This window comes from Vigna radiata, unplaced genomic scaffold (genome assembly GCF_000741045.1).
Source record: "Vigna radiata var. radiata cultivar VC1973A unplaced genomic scaffold, Vradiata_ver6 scaffold_165, whole genome shotgun sequence".
Classification (NCBI taxonomy): domain Eukaryota; kingdom Viridiplantae; phylum Streptophyta; class Magnoliopsida; order Fabales; family Fabaceae; genus Vigna; species Vigna radiata.
This window is the reverse complement of record NW_014542359.1, coordinates 278,570-284,448: the sequence shown is the minus strand read 5'-3', so window position 1 is coordinate 284,448 and position 5,879 is coordinate 278,570.

Genomic DNA, 5,879 nt, shown 5'->3' with positions numbered 1-5,879 from the left:
CTAAATTGACATATGAAAATAACTGTTTTTCAACCGTTATCATCGGTGCACCTGCAGGCTCATCCTCCTGCAACGCTGCTGCCCTCCTAGGACGTCTCCTAGGAACCGCTCCGGCTAAGTCGTCTCCTCTACAAAACTGATTACAATAGGAAGCATCAATAGCTCTCCTTGGCCTTTCAAAGGGTGGAACTGAAGTGTCCACTCCTGCTTGCTAACAGAAGTATGTAATCAGGGACGGATGTTCCAGTGGTGTCCTGCTGCTCACAGTGTTGGCGCAGCTCAAAATCTCACTGGTAATAATCTTACCAACGTTCACGTCCATCTGCCTCAACATACAATAGATAACCATGATCTGATGCAAAGTAATGTCGGAAACATGAGAGCATGGCTAGATGTTGGCATGTGTAAATGTCATCCAGTATTTAGCTAGGGAAGTTAAATCTGCCCTAAGGATGTTCACCGGTGCTCCGTTAGGGTTTCTCTGAAAATGCCTCCCAGGGATGCACATCACTCGCTCAATATCCTCATAATCCCTGGCCTCCCCCAGTATAGCAGCATACCTGCATTGCTCTCCTGGCCACTCAGTCCCTAGAAAAACGTTGATGGTGTCAGAATCATAGCTGATCAAGTGTCCACGTACATAGCTCATGTACCTCCCTGCAGACACTCCTCCTCTCGGCAAGGCATTAGCATAAAACTCCTTTACCAACTCAATATTTGCTGGTGCTGGATAAGTCGTCAGTCTCTCCCATCCTCGCTTTTCAATCTCCAAACCAAACTCTGGAGCCAAGTCAGGTATATACATGGCTTTTCTTTCCAACAGTAGTCGCCTCTCTTGGACTATAGCAAAATGTTCCTCATGCTTCCTTGAAAGGAACCTTGAAGAATAATATCTTCTAGGTCTCTCTGGTTCCTTCCTTTTGTTGCCTATTGTCTTAACTCTTCTTGAGGTAGACATTCCTGCATAAATCAATTTCATCCAACAAAATTCACAGAAACATTATTAGAGGTTAGTGCATCATCAAATCATATAATTCTTTGAGGAAAAACAGGGCTCCTCAACACACAAACATTCAAAAATTTCAACATTTAGGCAAAACAGCTGCAGACCGCTCATCGTCAAAGAAGACCGCCTAGGCGGTTTGCCTCAAGCCGCGCTACTGCTCAGCGCCAAAACAGACCGCTCAGCGGTGGAAGCTAGGGTTTTTCAAAATATTTGCTTATTTGATCCTAATCTCCACTCTTTTGCTAAAATCATCAATCCAGACCAAAATCATGTAATTCAATCGGTTCAAACAGTTCATATTCTATCAATTCATGCATAGAAATCAAAAGCCCTAATTTATCATGTTCCTAAACATGTTCTTCAACAAATACCAAAATAGAAACCTTAAACATAAATTTGCATACTTACTTGAGTGGAAATTGTGAATGCTTGTAGAAAAATTGCTTAATTGATGATGACTATCCTCTCCAATGCAAGTCTCTCAACCAAAAACCCCAAACTTTAACAAAGTAATGGTGGAAAATTGAATTTTTGGTGAGTGGGTGAATGAGAAAGTGAGGAAATCTCTCTAAAATGCTCTTGAAAGTGAAAGAAGAGTGTTAGGGCTTAGGGAGACTGCTCAAGCGAAATGCAAAGAAGGGTTTCAACGCCGCAACCACTCAGCAGTAAAATGGACCGCTCATCGGTCTGTGCCTATTTTCCCTTCTTCTTCTTTTGCTTTCTTTTGAGTAATCTTTCCTTCTAGCACTCAATTCCATCCTTCAATTTTTCAAATATATGCCTTTTCCCTCTCAGATGCAATCATTAACATTTAATGCACTTAACACAGGATTAAAAACAAAACAATCAACTGGGTTGCCTTCCAGGTAGCACTTGTTTAAAGTCACGAGCCTGACCCAAACCTGTTTAGCACTCATCAGTAAGTGCTTATCCTTCCAATACCCTTCAGTAGGTGTTCTTACCTTGTATCCTTCAGTAGATACATAAAAGATTTAGCATCTCTCAGTAGATGCTACCCAAAAAGTGTTCAAAAATTCAATAAAGTAAATAACCCTAAAACTACAAATGTTTATACAAAGTGGGATTTAGATATAATCAATTCATTCCATCCCGGTTGGGATCTTCATCAACCCAACTCATCAGTTGCTTTCTATCCACTCTCTTTATGGCTCTAGTGAAGGGTTTCCTGATTTCCAACTTGTCATCTTCTCGACTCTTAATAACAAGTCACTTCTTGTTCTTGAATCTCACTTGTGCTCCTATTGGAAGTGGTGTATATTCAATGTGGATAGTGCCTCCTTTGTCAACCTCCTCATCTTCAGGTACCTGCAAAACATTACAACTATTAGAATTAGTACCTATTGTGTTGTCCTTTAGTGCAGCTTCTCTTCTTGACTTCTTATGTCTGGCCCTCTTTTTAATTCTAGTACTTTTCTCTTTAGAGCCAGTATAAAAGAGTACATCCTCTTTAGCTCTCATCATGATCCTTGCATCATGGACACTGATAGACATCTTGGATGTGGCCATGAAAGGTCTTCCAAGAATTACTAGAATTCTTTCCGCATCTTCCATGCTCATGATGATGAAATCAGCTAAGAATTCTAACTGCTCCACCCGAACAACCACATTTTCCACCATACCACATGGTGTTTTAACTGAACCATCCGCCATTGTCACTGTGAGATTAGATGGCTTTAACGTTAGCCCTCTAATTTTCTTAAACAAGCGCACGGGCATCATGTTAATGCTAGATCCAGAATCTATCATTGCTTCCCCTATATCAACCTCATTGATCTTACATGCCAAATTCAAGCAACCTGGATCTTTTACTTTAAGCGGATAATTACTTGGAGGTTCAACCTCAAATTCCTGCTCATCATCATCTTCATCTAAATCTATCATATCTCCAAGATAAAATTTCATTCTTGCAGGAATCTGTTTGATAATTGAAGGCATAATAGTCATTTGATTATAAATTTCTCTGTTCTGCTCATTATGACTATCTCGTGCTTCCTCTTCTTCTTCTCCTTCACTGCTGCTACTACTCTCAATGGCTTCACCTTCCTCCTTTTGATCACTACTTCCAATCTCTACAACTTCCTTGTCAGCTCTTCATTCATCACTTGTCACCACAGCTTTGCATTCTTCTTTAGAGTTAACATGAGTATTAGCCCTAAACTGGTTCTTTTCAGTGGTTTCTACTCTTTTTGACAGTTGTCCAATTTGCATTTCTAGTGACCTAACAGTAGCTTGATCACTTGCTCGATTGGACTCATAAAATTTCATGAATGTATCAATTCTTCCACTCATATCTTTCACAAACTCTGTCAAATGTGAAACCTGTTGCCACATAGTTAAAGGTTGTTGTTGCCTGAAGCCTCCTTGTTGCTCTGATGGGTTATTTTGCTGTTGACCAATACTTGGATGATTCTTCCAACCTTGGCTAGGATTGCCTTGATTGAAATTCCCTTGTCTAAACTGGTATTGATTCCCCATATAGTTAGCTTCCTGCTGCATCTCCTCAGGTATAGCACATTGACCATTAATATGGTCACCACCACAAAGATCACATAGTTGTTGTGCTTAAGAGTCATTACGAAGCTCCTTTGGAAGTTGTGAAAGGATCTTTGTCAATGTATCTAGCTTTTGGGTCAAAAGATGATTTTGAGATAGCATTGCATCATTTGCAGGTAAGTGCAAGACTCCTCTTTGTTGTGTCGGTACGCCCCTTTCACTATACACTTCCTGACCAGTAGTTGTCATTCTCTCTATCAAGTCATAGGCTTCATCCTCAGTCTTCTGTTTGATATCACCTCTAGCTGAGGCGTCCAACATCATCTTAGACTGCATATTCAGTCCACCAAGGTAGGCAAGAACAATGGTTGTCTTGTCAAATCCGTGAACTGGTGTTTTCCTAAGTAGTCCTTTGAATCTATCCCATGCTTGACTTAGAGTTTCTTCCATGCCTTGCTTGAATGATGAGATCTCCAGTTTTCCCTGAGTAACTTTAGACTGTGGAAAATATTTGTTGACAAATGTTCTAGCCACAGCTTCCCATGTTGTAAATGTTCCTTTAGGAAAGGAATTGAGCCATGTCTTAGCATTGCCTTCCAATGAGAACATGAACAAACTAAGCCTTACTCTTTCATCTGATAAACCTGCCATCTTCACTGTGTTGCATATTTCACTAAATGTTGTCAAATGGTCATAGGGATTCTCATTTGACAGGCCATGAAACTGTTTGCTCTGTACCAGGTGTATAAGTGCTGGATTCATCACCATGTTGGTTGTTTGATCTGCAGGCATAATTATGCTGCTAAAATGGAAAGGGCCAACCGTATCTGATTGGTCTGCAAGAGTGCGTCTTGGAGGAGTTCTTTCAGCCATCTCTTCTGTTCTTCTATCTGGTGAAGGTGATAGTAATCTGTCAGGTGAAGGAAACAAATCCCTAGATGGGCGTCTGACTCTCCTTCTCCCTCTTACTTTGCTTAAGCCTTCAAGAAGAGTGATGGGTTGTTGCGACCCATACAAATTTGATTGCATATGAGAAATGCAGTATAGTGCTAAGGAATGACCCCTAGGTCATCTCCCAAAGACCAATTTTGCGGTTCAAGAATTGAGTCTAACACAAGCGGGGGGTTGTGAAAAGGGTTTTGCAGAAATTAAAGAAGTCAATAAAGACACAGATGCAAACAAACTAAATTAAGCTAACATGGCAACTAAAGAAACAAGACCACAAATACAAGACAACATTAAGACAAAATAAAATAAAATACTAGATACCAACACTATTACACACAACTATCTAACAAGGTCAAATTAATTTAAATGCAAGACTAAATTAGAGAAATCAAAAGCAATTAATCCTAATATGCAAATTAATTTATAACAAAAGAAATAAGCAAACACAATTTTTTTCAAGCAATTCATGTGACCAAGTGTGCACCAAATAAAGAAATTGGAAATGAAAATGGCCTAAGAAGACCCCTTGGGCCGTGACCTCCCATGCACAAAAGTCCCTTCATTCTCTTCATTCAACAATCAATTTAATATGTTGCCTCCTTTTGTCAATGTGCTCCAATTTTCAAGACAACACACATGTGCCTTTCTACACACCCAAAATCGTCACTTTATCCCTTCCATGCAGCAAAATCTGGTAGCACACTCCAATACACACAAATTTACGTGAGCTACAAAGTGATGGTTATAAAAAATGCTTCAAAAAAAAGTCCACAAGTCAAAAAGTGCTTAAATTCTTCTATCAAGATGCCACATGTGCAAAGTCAAAGGGAATAAACAACACAAGACCTCCCAATCTTCAAGCAACTCACGGCAATATTGCTAGCAAAAGACAAGACCAAAATGGAAATCTTCTTTCTATGAAAATGTATTCATATTATGCTTGTCCAAATCGGGTAAAAATTAAATGTGCCCATTCTCTCTCCTTTCACCACTCCTACACGGTTTTATTTCACCAACACAATCATCCAAATTGTTTGTTCCCTTCTCCAAACCGAGAACACACCCAAAGACCCCAAGTTCCAATTGCAAAAGATTACAAGAACAATAAAACCAAGCTCTACCACTACAAACCAACTTCACACTCTCTTTTCTTCAAACTTTTCACCAAAACAAAACCAAACCCCTAGCGTTCTTTGCAGTATCGTCTAGCCATGGAAACACATCACAATGTTCCAACTCATACATTACTTCCATCCATCAAAGCAAAAACACAAGAAGGAAATGGTTCAAGCTACAAACACCCACTAATCAACTCAAGTTCTCTTCACTTCAAAACTCAATGGGAACCATATTCTTCTTCATTCAACAAAGAAACTTAAACATAAACATCCAAAGTGCAGCAAAAGGAAAC